Source organism: Bos taurus, chromosome X, assembly GCF_002263795.3.
Source record: "Bos taurus isolate L1 Dominette 01449 registration number 42190680 breed Hereford chromosome X, ARS-UCD2.0, whole genome shotgun sequence".
In the NCBI taxonomy this organism is placed as follows: domain Eukaryota; kingdom Metazoa; phylum Chordata; class Mammalia; order Artiodactyla; family Bovidae; genus Bos; species Bos taurus.
In genome coordinates, this window is record NC_037357.1 from 113,910,927 (window position 1) to 113,931,643 (window position 20,717).

General features: G+C 38.5%; 1 protein-coding gene across 1 annotated transcript in view; it reads right to left on the reverse strand.

Moving 5' to 3' along the window:
• The window catches only part of IL1RAPL1 (interleukin 1 receptor accessory protein like 1), a 702,239-nt gene that overhangs the window by 153,264 nt on the left and 528,258 nt on the right, over positions 1–20,717 (reverse strand). The window lies entirely within an intron of this gene.

The following is a 20,717-nucleotide window of genomic DNA, read 5'->3' on the forward strand; positions in this document are numbered from 1 at the left end:
AGGGAGTAGGGGTGAGGGGCTGTGCTGTGATATTTCCAGAGCTGGATTTAACACGTGTAAGCAGTTTTTGTGTCAACTGTGCTTTTAAACTCACTACTAGAGTCATCAATATACCCTTAGCTATGTCCATACAGACATATAAGGATACAAAATCTTCAAGGTAGAAACAGAATATGTAACTGATCAGCAATGCCCTTTAAAAGAGTAAAAAAGAAAAATGCAATTTTAAGCACATTTTTCATGGTTATGGCAAGCTATCTTAGTAGTCAAATGACAAGATGATATTTTGTTTTTAGCACACTGAATTGCATATAGATATGAACTCAGAGGAACTTTTAAGAAGTGTTCAAGCTTCACTTGCGACCCTGAAAGAAAGGTTTTCCTGAGGAACTTCTGCAAGTAGAGAAACAGCTCTGTGCTTTACGGGTGAGGGGAATGACTATTAGGTTGGTGCAAAAGTAATTGCGGTTTTGCACTGTTGAACTTTGCTGTTTGATATTGGAATACCTTCTTAAATAAATGTGGTTATGTCATACATCATTTTAATGCACATTTCTTGCTTTATGCTTTTTATTTTTTGCTAGTGACATTACTTGCTGTTTATTGTATTGGAGGCTATGGAAATGATGTTAGACAAAAAGCAAATTGGAGCAATTTTCTTATTCGAGTTCAAAATGTGTTGCAAAGCAGTGGAAACAACTTGCAACATCAACAACGCATTTGGCCCAGGAACTGCTAATGAACATACAGTGCAGTGGTCATTCAAGAAGTTTTACAAAGGAGATGAGAGTCTTGAACATGAGGAGTGTAGTGGCCGGCCATGGGAAGTTGACAATGACCAACTAAGAGGATCATCGAAGCTGGTCCTCTCATAATTACATGAGAAGCTGCTGAAGAACTCAATGTTGACCATTCTATGGTCATTTGACATTTGAAACTAACTGGAAAGGTGAAAGACCTTGATAAGTGGGTGCCTCATGAGCTGACTGAAAATCAAAAAAGCCATCGTTTTGAACTGTCACCTTCTCTTATTCTACAAGACAACAATGAACACTTTCTGGATTGGATTGTGTCGAGCCTCGAAAAGTGGATTTTATGCAACAACTGGTGATGACCAGCTCAGTGGTGGGACTGAGAAGAAACTCCAAATCGCTCCCAAAGCCAAACTTGCACCAGAAAAAAGGTCATGGTCACTGTTAGGTGGTCTGCTGCTGGTCTGATCCATTACAGCTTTCTGAATCCCAGTGAAACCATTACCTCTAGGAAATATGCTCTGCAAACCGATGAGATGCACTGAAAACTGTAATGCCTGCAGCTGGCATTGGTCAACAAAGGGCCCAATTCTTCTTTACAACAATGCCCCACCACATGTCACATAATGAATGCTTCAAAAGTTGAACAAATTGGAATGTGAAGTTTTGCCTCATCCACTATATTCACCTGACCTCTCACCAACTGACTACCACTTCTTCAAGCATCTCGACAACTTTTTGCAGGGAAAATGCTTCCATAGCCAGCAGGAGGCAGAAAATGCTTTCCAAGAGTTCACTGAATCCCAAAGCATGGATTTGTACACTACAGGAATAAACCACCTTATTTCTCATTGGCAAAAATGTGTTGATTGTAATGGTTCCTAGTTTGATTAATAAAGATGTGTTTGAGCCTAATTATAATGATTTAAAATTCATGGTACAAAGCTGCAATTATGTTTGCACCAATCTAATTAGAAGGCCAGTCATAGAAGTAGTTTTACCATGTTGGGAAGCTAGAAAGGATGTGCACCATGTATTGTGAGGCAGCTAGATTTCAGATGTAGGTAAAAGATATTCCTTAAAAAAGAATGACTGCTCTAGCCACATAATTGAAGGAATTTTGTGAGGAAGAAGCATTAGACTCAATCCAAACCTGCTGCTGCTGCTGCTAAGTCGCTTCAGTCGTGTCGGACTCTGTGCAACCCCATAGACGGCAGTCCACCAGGCTTCCCCGTCCCTGGGATTCTCCAGGCAAGAACACTGAAGTGGGTTGCCATTTCCTTCTCCAATGCAGGAAAGTGAAAAGTGAAAGTGAAGTCGCTCAGTCGTGTCTGACTCTAGCGAACCCATGGATTGCAGCCTACCAGGCTACTCTGTCCATGAGATTTTCTAGGCAAAAGTACTGGAGTGGGGTGTCATTGCCTTCTCCGAATCCAAACCTAGCCAGTCCTATACCCTGCCCATGGCAGGCGGGCATCACTAATAGATCACAGCGGTTCTCCCTGATGAGAAATACCTTAGAATTGTTCCTAACACTCCAGCCAGCTATTCCTAGTGGGACTTTTCTCAAGAGACAAAATTTATATTTGTCATCTCAGAAATAAGCACAATTCCTGAGGTGAGCTCCAAGTAGAATAAACACAATTGACCCAGAGGCAGATTTTATTTAAGTTGCTAAATTTAAAAGTGTTCAAAGTAGAACATTGTCCCTAAAATCTCTGGGAAGTGTTTGAGGACATTCTGGGAAAGTGCACTATAGGTGATTCATATAAGAAGGTGTGATACTGCAAGACCACTTAGGCAACCTTCAGCTCCACAGCTGAGAACCTAAGTGTGGGTCAGAATAACCAGGATCTAAAAATAAAAATAGATCAGTTCAGTTCAGTTCGGTCGTTCAGTCGTATCCAACTCTTTGCGATCCCGTGAATTGCAGCACTCCAGGCCTCCCTGTCCATCACAAACTCCCAGAGTTTATCCAGACTCATATCCATTGAGTCGGTGATGCCATCCAATCATCTCATTCTTTGTCGTCTCTTTCTCCTACTGCCTTCAATCTTTCCCAACATCAGGGTCTTTTCAAATGAATCTGCTCTTTGCATTAGGTGGCCAAAATATTGGGAGTTTCAGCTTCAACATCAGTCCTTCCAGTGAACACCCAGGACTGATCTCCTTTAGGATGGATTGGTTGGATCTCCTTGCAGTCCAAGGGACTCTCAAGAGTCTTCTCCAACACCACAGTTCAAAAGCATCAATTCTTTGCTGCTCAGCTTTCTCTATAGTCCAACTCTCACATCCATACATAACCACTGGAAAAACATAGCCTTGAATAGATGGACCTTTGTGGACAAAGTAATGTCTCTGCTTTTTAATATGCTGTCTAGGTTGATCATAACTTTCCTTCCAAGGAGTAAGCGTCTTTTAATTTCATGGCTGCAATCACCATCTGTAGTGATTTTGGAGCCCCCCAAAATAAAGTCTAACACTGTTTCCACTGTTTCCCCATCTATTTCCCATGAAGTGATGGGACAAGATGCCATGGTCTTCATTTTCTGAATGTTGAGCTTTAAGCCAACTTTTTCGCTTTCCTCTTTCACTTTCATCAAGAGGCTTTCTAGTTCCTCTTCACTTTCTGCCATAAGGGTGGTGTCATCTGCATATCTGAGGTTATTGATATTTCTCCCGGCAATCTTGATTCCAGCTTGTGCTTCATCCAGCCCAGGGTTTCTCATGCCCCCTACTACATATGATGAAAATCTGATCACTGTACAAATACAATTAGTTTTCATTTTCTGCCTCTTTAATTCAGCAAGGAAGAATGAAGACTATCATACCTATTTATCATCCATTTATATCTATTTATCATCCATTTTATCACATATATGTGCATGTATGTGGGCACATATGCATATATGCACCTATATACTCTGAACTTTATATTTTTATCTTATCATATAAGATAATTCTGGGAGAATTTATGGGGTTGAATTTTTTTAGTCTATACCAATAGAATCATTACTTTATATCTGAAGATATTTTTATTAGACCTAGTACCTTAAATATACATTTTATTTTTTTCTTGATATTTGTACTTTAAACTAGCAAGAGGGCAATGGGGGTATTTGTGTGTGTGTGTGTGTGTGTGTGTATCCTATTCCATCAGCAACCATGACAGCATTTTTAATGTTTGAGCTTCTCCCCCACCATTTATTAATGAATAACATCTTGTTCAATGTCACAGGTTTGAGCAGCATGCATCAAACATTTGTAAAAATCCTTTATCCCCAACAGTGAACATCAAAGCCAACAGATACTCATTAAGGAAGAATCCAGGCAGGACTTTAAACAATGAACAGATATAGAAGGAAAAGTGATATGTAACAATGTGCCTGTGTAAGCACATATGTGTGCACACTTGCTTGCCAAAAAAGTGACAGTGGGTATTTGCTGAAGAAATAAGAGCAGGGTGGGAGAGCTTGTGAGGCATTGAGAAGTGAGTCCTGAACTATATGAGCACATTTTCCTTTTACCAGTCAGTCAGTGGCAGGTGATATTTGCTACTCCTTTGATTTGATCATATGCTGCCTAACAAGAGATATTTAGTTTTATACATGAAATGTTCAATTTCCTTTGTAGTAGAAAGTCAGGGATGTTCATAAAGCTTTCTCTTTCCAACTCTCCTTTTTTACCTCTAGTTGGCTACTCACATCCTCAAGTTTCAGTTCAGTTCAGTTCAGTCATCTCCGACTCTTTGCAACCCCATGAATTGCAGCACGCCAGGCCTCCCTGTCCATCACCAACTCCCGGAGTCCACCCAAACCCAGGTCCATCGAGCCGGCAATGCCATCCAGCCATCTCATCCTCTGTCGTCCCCTTCTTCTCCTGTCCCCAATCCTTCCCAGCATCAGAGTCTTTTCCAATGAGTTAACTCTTCGCATGAGGTGGCCACAGTACTGGACTTCCAGCTTTAGCATCAGTCCTTCCAATGAACACCCAGGACTGATCTCCTTTAGGATGGACTGGTTGGATCTCCTTGCAGTCCAAAGGACTCTCAAGAGTCTTCTCCAACACCACAGTTCAAAAGCATCAATTCTTCGGCACTCAGCTTTCTTCACAGTCCAGCTCTCACATCCATACATGACTACTGGAAACACCATAGCCTTGACTAGACAGACCTTTGTTGGCAAAGTAATGTCTCTGCTTTTTAATATGCTGTCTAGGTTGGTCATAAGTTTCCTTCCAAGGAGTAAGCATCTTTTAATTTCATGGCTGCAATCACCATCTGTAGTGATTTTGGAACCCAAAAAAATAAAGTCTGACACTGTTTCCACTGTTTCCCCATCTATTTCCCATGAAGTGATGGGACTGGATGCCATGGTCTTCATTTTCTGAATGTTGAGCTTTAAGCCAACCTTTTCTGCTCTCCTCTTTCACTTTCATCAAGAGGCTTTCTAGTTCCTCTTCACTTTCTGCCATAAGGGTGGTGTCATCTGCATATCTGAGGTTATTGATATTTCTCCCAGCAATCTTGATTCTTGCTTGTGCTTCTTCCAGCCCAGTGTTTTGTAGGTGACTATTCCTTCTTTCTTCAAACTGAAAACAGGGCTTGTATTTGATGGCTTGGATATGATGGGCAGGAAAGAAATAATTACTTGTTAACTGTTTTCCTTTATATAAGGATGCTAGATATTCTCGAGTGCAGAGATAATATAGGTATTTTATTTGTAAGGCAGATAGAGTATGGCTTTCATTTCATCCTTTATAATCCCATTCTTCTCAATGGCACACATTAAATCATTCCTACCAAATATACCTAGAGTACGATGTTTTCTCAGTCTTTTCAAACAATCTAAGAGAAACAGAATCATTTCTTTTTGTCTCATGACCATGTCTTATTTCTTCTGCTATTTTAGATTCACATACCCTCGTAGTTGTGATGCTGGTTCCTGATAATGTCATCAGTGGTTCTACAGATTGACAACATGACAAAAAAGAAAAAAAATCTATATGAACAATGACTAAAACTGTGAACTACCATAAATTTAATCCTTTATGTATATTAATCATAATCAGAAATACACACGAGGTTATTAATACTCATAAAATAAAACTAGAGGGCACACATATTGGAACATAATATCCCTGGAGGCTGAGATAAAAGATTTTTAAGTAGATAATGTTGGAAAGGGAGGGGAAAGGTGACTGTTTTATCACTGTTTCTGACAAAGTATATACTTTCTTTCTTCCTTAGAACTAAAGGCTCTCCACTTTCAAGACTTAAAAGTATGCTCCTTTAGGTCAGTTTAATACTTTTACTACAAAACTAAATTTCCCTCTAAAAAGAGTAAAATATTTGGGTCATACCTAAACTAGAACTATTTGAGGCTTAGTCTTAACAAACTCCAAATTCCTTCGCACAGTATTGAAGATGTCTCATAATCTGGTTCGTGTCTATTTTCCTACTGTCATTTGTCATCACGTTCATATTAAATTGTAAGACATCTTCCAAATAACCTGCCATTTTGTACAGCCCAAAGATTTTGCACATCCTTTTGCTTCTTCCTGGGATTTCATTCCTTTTTTTTTTTTTTTTTTGTCTTCTGGTAGAGTCGGACACGACTGAGCGACTTCACTTTCACTTTTCACTTTCATGCACTGGAGAAGGAAATGGCAACCCACTCCAGTGTTCTTGCCTAGAGAATCCCAGGGACAGCAGAGCCTGGTTGGCTGCCATCTATGGGGTCGCGCAGAGTCGGACACGACTGAAGCGCCCTAGCAGCAGCAGCAGTTTCTATTTATCCTTTGAGACCCTTCTCTTTCAGAAAATTTAAGTGCTGCTTCTTACATTCTTAGAGAAGTACTGCTTCTCTAAGCTGAGCTCCATGGGAGATTAATTCCCTAGAATTGGAGGGCAAGAACTACACCTTATTCACCTTTTTGTTTTTAGCAGTTTGTTCTTCCTTTCCTTAGTCTACTCATTGTATCTGGTTTGCTCACATGACATCTTAGCAGGAGCATGTACAAACGCAATTGAACAACAGCATTTTGCAAGCCAATAAATATTTATGTTCCATGTACTACCCATGGAAATTACAATAGTGAATAAGAGCAACAGGGTCCTCAGTCTCCAGAGACATTGTCTCTAATTTTTCTCATGAATTCTAATTTAGAAGCATTATATCTTATTCCATTCTTCACTGGCTCTCAGGCCCACTTCCAAAACCCATCTCCTAAAGCCTGATTCATATTGTCCTTGCTTTGAGAATGCAAATGGCTAAAGGACATTTCTAGCCTTGTAGCCTGAAATTCTTCTGAATATGATTTAGTCTCTCTGCTACTTGAGAAGTAGAGGTATGGACATAAGGAGCTCCCAGCTTCTGCTCTTTAGAATCTGTATTCACTGGGTCAACCCCATTCAACTGTCTCTTCAAAGAGTCTGAGAGTTGGTTAATGGTGAATCAATACTTGTTGAAGGATGGGAAAATAAGAAAGTGCATGTAAAGAATAAATATTATTTGAAATATTAGTATAATTAGGATGTTGTTTAGTCGCTAAGTTGTGTCTGACTCCTTGAGACCCCATATGGACTGTAGCTGCCAGGCTCCTCTGTCCATGGGATTTCCCAGGCAAGACTACTGCAGTGGGTTGCCATTTCCTCCTCCAGGGGATCTTCCTGACTCAGGGATTGAACCCATATCTCTTGAGTCTCCTGCATTGGCAGGTGGATGCTTTACCACTGAGTCAACTGGGAAGCCCATAATTAGGATAAAGTGTTGAATTATATGGAAATTTGCATATGATCACCCAATAGAACTATGGTGGGCTTCATAATGACTCAGTGAAACTTTTATCAGTGTCACTTATTCTCATCATTATTGTTTAAATGTGTCAACTATTCTATTTCAGTTTAAGGCAGGGTAGATGATTAGATTATTTCTTTTTCTAATTCTGGCTAATGTCTAAGAGGTTATGAATGATATTCAAAGGTACAGGGATATTTTATCCCTCAAATTTATTCATTTGTTTAACAAACCCTAAGTTCAGAATAATTGAATTGAAATGTCAAATTCAAAATCAAATGTCAGAGGACTTTTTCAGTAAGCCTTCCTGTACTGGATTATTTTCCACATACGAATCTCAAAAGACAGCTAATTTAGCCTAAAAAGACTCTTATATTGTAATGGGAATTGAAGTTAAATGACTGAACCTTTGTAAATTATATTAAGGAAAATGCAGTTTTTGAAAGTCCATTTTGCCACTGCTATGCACAATATTTGGAAACTATAGCAAAGTACATTATTCTCAGAATAAGGATTAGACACTGTCAATAAAAATTCTTCCAGATTAGATCGGTCCAGATACAATCTTTGGTACTTTCTAGATCATGTTTTTCTATATAGTATTTTACTCAATTCTGACTACAACACTGTGAAGTAGGACAAATACTATTAATTCCATTTCAGAAATAAAGTTCAGACAAATTAATAAAACCAAAAATGGGTAGACTTGGAATTTGAAGTCACATGCCTTTAACACACCATCCATTCTTAAGCTGTTTGGTAGTCACTGCCTTATGGATACGACGTCTCCTTTAGACAAAAATAAAATGCTACAAAGAGCTCATTCTCAATACAAATAATTAAAAATTTTATTCATGTAACATCTTTAGCACCTACTGTGGTCAAGAAGGTGTGGGGTGGCAGAGTTGGACATGAGTGAGCAAGTAAGCACAGCACAGCACAGCGGTCAAGCACAGAGGCAGGCAGTAGATTACTGAAGATGAGTGAACATGAACCTTCTCCCCAGGGCCTTAGAGTCTAACAGAATAAAATACTTTTAATAATATGGATAGTATTATCTAGGTAGATAAGATATTTTAAATTGAAATCTTGCATATCATGGGACATAAAAGGGAAGGACTCATGATAGTGCTATGGAGGGTAAATTGATAAAGGCCACAAGAAATGAGAAGATATAAGCCTATTCTTTAAATCCTTCTTTTTATCTTTTACAAGTTTGACATATTTAGTATTTTTAATTAAAGAAAAAGAAAAAAAAAACTCAATGGATATTTCTCTGTGTAGAGAACAGCTAATGCTTGGAACTCTGGGATCAATGACCATATCGTTTAATAAGTATTTTCTTAAATAAAAATAAACTTAGCTCTTTCAGACATAGTATCTTTAAACATCCCATGCCCATGGCAAAACTTAAAGCCTGTGCAAGGTGGAAGAACTAAATTCAAACAAAATAGAATGTGTTGAAGCTGGTAAGATGGACTTCAAACACTGTGTTAGATGGAAAAGCAATAAAGAATGTTTTAGATGCTCCTAAAAAGTCAACAGGTAATGATATATGTAATATAGGCTTTATTAGAAGAAAGCTACTTCTATCCTATTTCAAAAATTAATTTGCCATAATATCATCCGTGTTATAGCTCCAAAGAGCCTATATGGTGCATACTGGATAGAATTTTATAACATGCATATGACTATAAAGTAATTTAATTATAGTGATTCTGAAAAATGTCCATCAAGATATATATATATATATATATAGCCTGGAATGAAAAAGCCATAATCTTACAGATAAAATGGGCATCTCACAACAAACACCTGATTTCCATTTCACATACATGTCCAATCCTGATTCTCAGTCACATGATCAGATCCAAACTTGCCAATCTTCAGTAACAGCTCTCTCACATACACATTCTGTCAGCAAATCCTGTTTGTTCCATTATCAAAATATATTCAGAAATTATCAACACCTACCACTTTCACCTTAGCCTTGGGCACCATTATCTCCTTCCTAATTTGTTGCCTCTTCATGGGACTTCAGCTTCTAATCCTATCCCACCCAATGATCTATTTTCTAAACATTAGTCAGAGTGGCCTATTAAAACATGAATCAATTCATATCTCCCCTATTCTCAAAACTTCCAGTGTTTTCCCATATCCCTCAGTTCATGATCTACCCTTGGTCATCTCTGACTCACCTCTGCACTCACTCTCTTTGCCTCTCATGGACTTTCCTCCAGTTACAATGTCTTCTTCTGGCCTCTGGGCCTTTGCAACATCTTGTTGCCTTTGGAATCATTTATCCCAGAGATAAGCAAGTGGTAGCTAAGATCAGGGCTAGGTTCACGTTATGTAAGGTCTGGGGCTCATACATTTTAGGGTATTTTTTAAAAAGAAAGAATATGACATTTCATATACAAAATTCAATAGAGGGCCTCAGAAGAGGTACATATGAGTGAGGGAACTAAACTTTTAGCTTTATTATCCTCAAAGTGAATCTACCACACATATAATACTATACACTATGCACTATTTGAACTACTTTAATATACTATGTTATTATAGTGGTATATATAAAATAGATAACTAATTAGAATCTATTGTGTAGCAAAAGAGTGTCATTGTCTTTAGTGGATGGGGAAGCATTCCATTATTTTTTTCATAATGTGTTTTTATTTATCCCTTTATTGCATAGATCTTTAAAAGCCAACTGTAATTGGCTAGTTTTTTCTATCTTTTGTCTGCCTCCAGTATCCAACTTGCTCCTGTTAAGTGGAACACAGCTGGTAATGTGGTCCCACCTCAAAGGAAAGATGAGTTCTAAACCAGGACAGAAAATCACAACTGATTCAAATATCCTTTCCAGGTCATGCACTTAACCCTCTCATTTAATTTCCCTTCACTGAGACACTTCCTTTTTCAAGATTGCAAACATAACCTGCACCTGCAATTACCTGAACAGAAATTAGTCTTGTACTTTCTTCCTCAGGAACAAAGAAGCATTCAAGTGTTTAGCTGACTAAATGCCAACCTTTGTAGACATGATTTTGAATTGGATTGGAACCCAAATGTAATTAAATGCATAAAAGGAACTACCCTTGGAAGTGATCTCTCTTTGGAAACATCTCAGCACCTAGTATAAATCAGATCATTTAACTTACTATAAAACATCTAGGGATTGACAATGTAAAACTGCAGTTCTCAAGGTGGGTGATGCTAATAATGATCGGACTCTATATGGGAACATCATTTTTCTGACTCAGTAGAGATTTCCTGGCTATCTACAGTGCTTGACTTTACTCATTAATTGATTTAAATAATTGATGTGCTTAGTCGCCCAGTTGTCTCCGACTCTTGCAATCCCGTGGACTGTAGCTCACGAGGGTCCTCTGTCCATGGGATTCTCCAGGTAAGAATACTGGAGCGGGTTGTGATTTTCTTCTCCAGGGGAGCTTCCCAACCCAGGGATTGAACTGGCGTCTCCTGCATTAGCAGGCAGGTTCTCTACCACTGAGCCACCAGGGAAGTCCTAAGCAATTGATAGTAGCTATTGAAAATCAGGACCATGACACCCAACAAAAGAAAAGAGACAGAGGGCTTAAGTTGTAGCCACTTACAGAAAACTTAAGTTACCCCTGCCTCAGAATTACCTAGTGGGGTATTCAAAATGTAGCATCCCCAGGCTTCCCTGGTGGCTTAGTGGTAAAGAATCCACTTGCCAATGCAGGAGGCACAGGTTCTATCCTTGATCTGGGAAGATCCCACATGCCGTGGAGCAACTAAGCCACCACAACTATTGAGCCTGAGCTCTAGAGCTGGGGAGCTGCAACTACTGAAGCCTGTGATCTCCATAGACGGTGCTCTGCAACAAGAGAAGGCACCACAATGAAATGCCTGCACATCGCAACTAGAGTAGCTGCTACTCGCAGCAACTAGAGAAAAGCCCATGCAGCAATGAAGATCCAATACGGTAAAAAATAAATTAATAAAAACAGAGCGGCATTTAAAAAAAATGCAGAGTCTCAGGTTTCCCACACTATGGAATCTGAATCTCCAGGGAGTGTAGGGCCAGGAATACATATTTTCCAGAATTGCTTCTGGTGATACGTATGTATTTTAAGGTTTGAGAACTGATGAAAGTCATAAGGATATTGGTTATCTGCGGAAGTGAGAAAAAGAAGGAAGGCTGAGTACACACACACACACACACACATACACACACACATACACACACTCACACACCCTTCCACAACAAATTTTACCAATATCAAATTTTTGAGTAGGACTAGGTGGCGCTAGTGTTAAAGAACCCCTGCCTGCTAATACAAGAGACTTAAGAGACCTGGGTTCGATCCCTGAGTCGGGAAGATCCCCTGGAGAAGGGCATGGCAACCCACTCCAATATTCTTGCCTGAAGAATCCTATGGACAGAGGAGCCTGGCAGGCTATGGGCCATAGAGTCCCAAAGAGTCGGACACAATTGAAGTGACTTAGCATGCATGCATGCAGCTATCACCATGGCAGAAATATTGACTGTACTTTAGAGCAGCTGTTCTTCAGAGGGAAGAAAAAATCAAATAAGAGAACTTAAATGACAGTGAATGAAATCAAATTCCTGAATTTTTAAATTTCAAATGATACATTAAGGCATTTGCATGGAGAAACAATGCTTCCATGAATATGGAGTCACAACACCTCAATATCCATCATTGTTTTAAGTTCTATGTTGGAAATATGTTTTCCAGGAGGCTGGAATATATTTTTAAGACTCAGACCTTTTAAAAAGTGATGATTTTATAGACAGTCTTATTTGCCTCTCCAACTTCAATTTTCACTCTTCAAGACATTGGTCTTGGTTATGAAGTGAAAACAAGATATACAACTTCAGTTCCCTCAAAGAGAATATTCTAGCTTTCTTAAAAAGAACTTGTGATAAACATTTTAAGTACTTTGTGATAACTACTATCACTCTGAATATTATTTACCAAAGTACACTAATACAAGCTGGAATCAAGATTGCTGGGAAAAATATCAACAACCTCAGATACGCAGATGACACCACCCTTATGGCAGAAAGCGAAGAAGAACTAAAGAGCCTCTTGATGAAAGTGAAAGAGGAGAGTGAAAAAGTTGGCTTAAAATTCAACATTCAGAAAACTAAAATCACGGCATCTGGTCCCATCACTTCATGACAAATAGATAGGGAAACAATGGAAACAGTGAGAGACTTTATTTTTTTGGGCTCCAAAATCACTGCAGATGGTGACTGCAGCCATGAAATTAAAAGACGCTTGCTCCTTGGAAGAAAAGCTGTGACCAACCTAGACAGCATATTAAAAAGCAGAGACATTACTTTGCCAACAAAGATCCACCTAGTCAAAGCTATGGTTTTTCCAGTAGTCATGTATGAATGTGAGAGCTGGACTGTGAAGAAAGCTGAGCGCAGAAGAATTGATGCTTTTGAACTGTGGTGTTGGAGAAGACTCTTGAGAGTCCCTTGGACAGCAAGGAGATCAAACCAGTCCATCCTAAAGGAAATCAGTCCTGAATATTCACTGAAAGGACTGATGTTGAAGCTGAAACTCCAATACTTTGGCCACCTGATGTGACGAACTGACTCATTTGAAAAGACCCTGATGCTGGGAAAGATTGAAGGTGTGAGAAGGGGACAACAGAGGATGAAATGGTTGGATGGCATCACTGACTCGATGGACATGAGTTTGAGCAAGCTTAAGGAGTTGGTGATGGACAGGAAGGCCTGTCGTGCTGCAGTCCATGGGGTCACAAAGAGTCGGACACAACTGAGAGACTGAAGTGAAGTGAAGTCACTCAGTCATGTCTGACTCTTTGTGACCCGATGGACTGTAGCCTACCAGGTTTGTCTGTCCATGGGATTTTTCATTCAAGAATACTGGAGTGGGTCTCCATTTCCTTCTCCAGGAGATCTTCCCGACCCAGGGATTGAACCAGGGTCTCCCACATTGTAGGCAGATGCTTTACCACCTGAGCCACCAGGGAAGGAGAATGAACTGAACTGAAACTGAACACTAATAGCATCAGAATTTATTCAGGTGTTTCTCTGCCCACACAGAATGGTCTATGCTTCTTGATAGCTTACAGCCACCTTCTGATTAGTTTATTCTAATCTCATATATTATAGTAATCAATGTAATATGGTTCATTAAATTGTATTTAGAAATTTAAATAGATGCTTGGTGAAGGTCTAAGATAGTCTCCAAATGGAGACTCTCAAAAAGTTCAGATTTATAACTGTGTTCCAGTGTTTTGCACATTTTAGAATGCCTGATATCCTAAAGAAGTGAGTAAATGAAGTAGCTTTACACAGTATGTTTCTATTTTAGAGTAACACAGGTGGCTTCACACTTGAAACTTTTTGAAATCTCTTCGAAAAAGTCTGAAGCACTTTGGAGAAACAAAATCATTCTCAAATGTAGGAACACTGTTTGGCCACTCATACTATTATTACTTTCACCTGAACAAGGACATTCATCTCATAGTGGATTTCCTCATTTTCATCTCCTGTTGCGACAACTCATCCTGTACACTGTATCTAGATTCATCTTCATGACGGGTGGTTCAGTCTTCCCATGCTTATGCTCGAAAGCCTCCAGTGACTCCCAAATAAAGTTCAGCCTTCTCAGCTTGCATCTGAAAACATCAACAACCTTTCCAAATGTGTTGCCTTCATCATGGGACTTTGTCCAGCCAAACTTGTCCGCACTTCTTTTTTCAAAAATGCTCACTTAAGCATTTCCCTGTTGGTCCAGTGGCTAAGACTCCATACTCCCAATGCAGGGAGCCCGGATTCCACCCCTGGTCAGGGAACCAGATCCCACATGCTGCACTAAGGCCCAGTGCAGTCAAATAAATAAATATTAAAAATGCATACTTGATTCTTTTCTGAAGCTGTGCCTTTGACCACACTATCTCCTATGACCATATCCACATAACAAATTCCTACCCATCTTTTAAATGTCAAGTCATAATATCTCCCCTTCATGGAAATTTCCCCTTGCTTCCAACCAGAAGTTCTGAGCTCTGCAAGTATCAGAACTATCCTTCTTCTCTAGTACACCATTGTCATTATCTGCGTGTGTAATTCCCCAGAGTCAAGGACCTTGTCTTCATTCTTTCAACAAATATTTACAGAATACCAGTAGCTTTTAAAACAATGTTTTAGACACTATGGAAGCTGCCAAGTTGAATAAAATCTAATCTTTGTCTTCCCACTGTCCAGTACAATGTCAGGCACATTGTCGGTACTGAAAAAATATATGTGGAATAAATAATGAGTAGTCCATCTCATTTTCAATAATGTAAGTTCTGATTTATAACACAATAAATTAACAGGAAATTCTATTCAGGAAGAAGATTTTTTTCCAGATTAACCTTCAGAATATCTAAATGATACTATGCAGACATAAAAAGAAAAAAATATATTTTAAACATGAAGACAAAAGAAGTTTGAAAAATTTCAAGTCTTTTATATAAATTACAGATATATACATTTCTCTACTGTCAATAATTTCTTGATATTCTTTGATTTACACAGGATAAACCTTCCCTGTTAATTAATTCTATTAGTTCTTTAACATTACAATATTTACATGCTTGCTACATGCAATAATTTTCTGCAAATACTGACCACATGTGTTTTAATCTGAATTTATTTAGAGACAGTAATAATTAAATGCATTTTCTTGACAATCATATTTACATTATTTCAAACAAACTGATAAATAAGACAGGAGAGTAAGTATCCAGATTGTTATTTTAAATGACGTTAAATATAAGAATAATAAATATAAGAAAACTGAAATCTTAGGCTTCATTTTTTGGCTTCTATATGAATGATTGTAAGCTAGGATTTGGAAGACAACTAAGGCAAATTTCCCCTCACTCTGATATTTATATGCTACGCGCACACACATTGCTGGAAGCTTAGATGGCGTATTCAACAAGCATACAAGATAATTCAGATCAATGTCAACTTGCTCTCACCAGAAAATGAAGTCCCACTGAGAGCCAACCTATCTTTCAGTCTAATTCAATAGAAAGCTAGAGTGCTAACAATAAAATGTCTAACATATAGGATTATGTCCATTCTAGTTCAGAAAAATGAGTGTCTTTAGATAACAAAACTTCCCCTTTTGAAAAGAAAGCCATTATTGCTGCAGAAAATAATTTCACATATTAAAAAGTTAAATTAATTTTCTATATAGCTCTAGTCCTAGCCATTTGAATAGAAAGAGCTTTAAACTAGACTCTTAAATGTCATGCTAATGACGTGGGTTGTGTCATGATCAAAATTTGTCATAAATAAGTGGTGTTTTGTAAGTAACCTGGGGAAAATAAACTAATGTTCTAAGTAAGGATGTGACTTTGAAATTCATTCTCTATGGTACCTGACTCAGAGAGAAATAATTGATTACTAATGGGGCAATATCAGGTTGGTTACATTACTATTTGCCTGCATGAATAAGAGGTAAGGATTTTTCAATTTCTGGATGGTCACCCACTCATCTTTTTAACTGCTAAGTGATTAGATCTATGGATACTACTGGATTTATTTAGTCTTCTCCCCAAACTTCTGTATGTTATATCATCCTCCTACAAAAGAGAAAAGCTTTAAGGTTTTCTTATTAATGTTGTCACAATTAAGTGACAATATGGAGCTCTACAGTTTCAAACTTATATGTTAAAAAGATTGTTCATCAATTATACTTCAATAAAACTTAATAAAAAATAAAAAAATAAAGGAAGGGATTGTCCAATGCAGTCTAAGATTTCAAGAATTCCAACTGAGAAAACCATTCTCAGATGACTGAGAATGCAACTGGGGTACCAATCAGAGACTACATAAAAATTAATGAAAAGCATGAGTTTTAGAGTCCTACTTAGGTTCAAGACCTGACTCATATTTACTTGTATTTAAGTTCTTGAAAAACTCTGTAATTTACACACTCTTTGTAGGTAAAATGAGAAGAAAAATAGTACTCAGATTTTAAATAGTGCCTATAGAATACTTACTATAGAAACTGGAATATGGCAAATTTGAGATAAATAATAGCTTTTGTTATTGATATTAGGGAAGCTCAGATGGCTCAGTGATAAAGAATCCACCTGCCAAAGCAGGAGGCACGGGAAACATGGGTTTGATCCCTGGGTTGGGAAGATCCCCTGGAGGAGGAAATGGCGACCCACTCAAGTTTTCTTTTCTGGAGAATCCCATGGACAGAGGAACCTGGCAGATTACAGTCAATGGGGTCGCAAAGAGTTGGACACGACTGAGCCTGCACACACACACACACACACACACACACACACACACACACACACACACACACATTTCCAGATAAGAAGGTTTAGACAGAAAAGGCATTTACAAGAATGCTAGTTTTTCCCTCCCCCCACCCCCGTTTACTACTCTACTTTTCAATCTTTCTTTACCTGCCCCAGAAGATGACTTCAGCTTTAGTTTGGGTATGACCAATGGGCAGCGCCAGCAGAAGAGTGGGACAGAATGGGGTCAAGGCATTTATTTTCCCAGCTCTCTGCTGAGCATTCTTTGGTTGTGTCCCTTTATCAAAAGTCACAGGTCAAGTTGGGCAGATCCCCACTCCCCCTTGCAGCCATATCATGTTCTCTCTCCACACAATCGCATTGTTTGCCACCTAACTCTAACTGAATACACCCCAATACATGAGAGTCTACGTGTATACTGTTGGTATGGTACAAAAAGCCTAATGTATCCAAGAGAAGCCCAAGTGTTAACTAGAAAAAATGAAGATGTGTATTCAATCTGAAGTAAAGGCATAAACGGGGACTCCAGGTGGCTTGAAATATAAGAAGTGGTTTTCAGGCAGTTTACAGGAAAACAGCATCTGTGACAGTGTCACATCTCATGTGGTTCCTTATGTTTCCCACAGAGGCCAGTCTCTCTGCTTAAAGGACTTCAGGCAACAGAACAAAATAGCACAGTCACTCCATTTCTAAAGTTCACTCTGTTTTTACAGGTTTCAACAGCAAGGTTTTAAAGCAATACTAATATTAGCTCTGTGGACTTCTCAGAATTGGCCCAAAGCTAACTGGAGGGTTTTAAACTTCAAGTCAGGAAACACACATGTATGTGTACAACGTACACACTGACTACAAGAGTATCCAGTGCTATATGATACATGAGAAAAAGTAACAGGGGAAAAAAAGAAGGCAAAAAGATCTCCATTTTGGGGTGACTTCACTGGTGGACCAGTGGCTAAGACTCCATGCTCCCAATGCAAGGGGCCTGGGTTCAATCCCTGGTCAGGGAACTAGATGCCACATGCTGCAACTAAGAATTTGCAGGTCTCAACTAAGATCTGGCACATCCAAATAAGTAAATCAATATTTTCAAAAAGATCTCTATTGTGTAGTCATCTGATAGCAGTATCAACTTTATACAGCTATGAAAACAGTAAGTGTGAGTTGGAACTTCCAATTAGCAAATTCCAAAGAACCCTAAGACACCCCCTGTATACCACTAATCAGATATCTTAAGAGGACTAGAGAGACAATAGGAAGTGCAGTTTAGAAATCAGGGAGGGAGGAGGGAGGAGGGTTCAGGATGGGGAACACATGTATACCTGTGGCGGATTCATTTTGATGTTTGGCAAAACTAATACAATTATGTAAAGTTTAAAAATAAAATAAAATTAGAAAAAAAAAGAATTATACAACAATAAAATGTAAAAAAAAAAAAAAAAGAAATCAGGACTCTTCCTGTTTCCCAGGAGAGGGATCCTTCTGCCCAGTTCTTGGCCACGTAAATCATCCCCACGGGGAAGCTAAAATAGGTACAATGATTAGGGATAGAGGAGAAAACATTGGTGTCTCAAATGTCTTTGGGACCTTATGATGGATTCTAATACTTCTCCAGAGGTGTCTCAGGAGCCTGCTCAGGGGATGTGTGAGCTAAGAAGGCCAGACTTTAAATGCCAGCTCTGCTTTACAATAAGCTCTGTTTTTATCTGTATTCTGCACTGGCTTCTCTGTAGCTCTGGTTTCAAGAAAGGATTACACTGCTAAAAATAGATATATAAACATTTTAAAGTCACTGTCTTTGAATTTTACATACATCTATTAGTGACAAATTCCCCAGTATATTATTGAATCCTGAACACTTCGTCTTTCTCTTGTGATATAGGATGTTAATGGTTGGCATTCCTGAGGAGAATAAACTATCCATGTACCATGAAGCAGCTTATATTAGCACTTTTAACATTATGAATTTGTTTGTTGTGTACTCGTTTCAGTCACGTCCGGCTCTTTTACAACCCCATGGACTATAGCTGCCAGGCTCCCCTGTCCATGGGATTTCTCAGGTAAGAATACCGGAGTGGGTTGTCATTTCCTTCCCCAGGGGATCTTCCGGACCCAGGGATCAAACCTGGGTCTCCTGCACTGGCAGCTGAATTCTTTACCATCTGAGCCACCAGGGAAGCCCAACTTTGTAAATGAGCATGGACAAAAGCCCCTGCATGTTTATCTAGATTCATCCTTCCATTTCTGTTTTACCTGTAGGAAATTAGACAATTATGAGCTATTTTGATGGAAATCAGATTCCAAATATAGCAGAATCTTACCTTTAGCAGAACTATTTTGGTAAAATGTCTCACAGGGACCTCTTTGTCCCAACTTTACCTAAGATCATATTTATACTGGAGAACTTTTTAAAAGTCTTTCTTTTAATAGCTTTTTTTTTTTTTTTTTTTTTACACCATTGTGGGAATGTTAGTTTATCCCAGTGAGGAGGTAGTCTGTGTGTGCATTACATTCAGTAACATATTGAATGCTTAATATCAGAAATAATTATATACTGACAACATTAATGTCTTTTGAAAAACGATTGTTTGTTTTGTTTTTCAAAGGTAATGGAAACCCTCAACAGACTGCAGAAGCCCCAGTAGGAAGAGTTGAGAGGCAAATGGAATGAAACTGTGGTATAAAAGTAGTTGAGGAGTTTGTAATACTAAACTAAAAATAGTTTCTCTGTGCCATAATGGTGTATTTTAAAGGTACTTTTTATGTATTGGTAGAGAACAAATTTCCCTCCAGCTAACATCTTTTATCATCTGGTTGCATGTAGTCAAAAGTTCTGTTTTCTAAGCAATGTGCTTTTAACCAAGTAAAAGAAGACCGTCTGCTTACTATTTGACTGTTATGGGGCTCAAATATTATTGTTAAACAAAGTATCCTTAAATAAATCTTCATTTCCTTGATGTCATACAACCCCGTTCGTGCATGGTAATGTTTTCAGACCTATCTCAGGATCAGTTTACATGATAAAATATAATTAACTGTTGTTTGCTCACTTAAGTTGCAGTCAGTGTTTCAGTAAGCCTGACGTGGGCTCAAACTGGACTGCTGATTTGTGAAGCTTGTGATGGTTCACGTGGCAGTTGTGCCTGCAAAGCTTTATTCATATAAATGGCCATCATCTCTGCTTAGGCACCAAGAGCATGATTAGTTGGTTTCCTGGGTTTATTCTAGTCAAGATATTTGTGATACATGCTATTTAAGGAATTTCTCTAATTTGGCCTTTGGGAAACAACAAAAGGCTAAATTCAGTGAGATAAAATTTGATTACATGTATAGAAGTGATTTGGATAATCTATATTTTCTACTCACTTTCAGCTACTACTGTGGTATCTCCTCACATAACACACGGTTTGAGAGTAGATAGTTCAGGGCTGCTCATCATCAAGCAGCTCATTGATACCATTGAGACCCTAGGCTCCTTCTTATTCCACCATCTTTAATATGTGACTTTTATTTTCCTGGTTTCAAGGCAGACATTGCACTTCTGAAAACCATACTCAAATGTAACATTTCTTTCCTGGAAAGGCAGCCTGTTCCAGTGACTTCTTAAACTTCATTGGTCATAACCTGCTCATGGCCAACCCAAGCTGTTTGAGAGGCTGTGAAATCAAGGACAGTACTTTACAATCACTAAAGAACAGGAAAAGGGGGATAGAAAGGATGTTGAGTGAGCCAAGCTATATAGTATCTGCTCACTAAAAAATTATATTAATTATTTGAGCTTCAGGCTAAAAGATAGGCAATCTCATTGTCCTTTTCTTTTTGCCAACCTATGCTTCAGAAAATACAT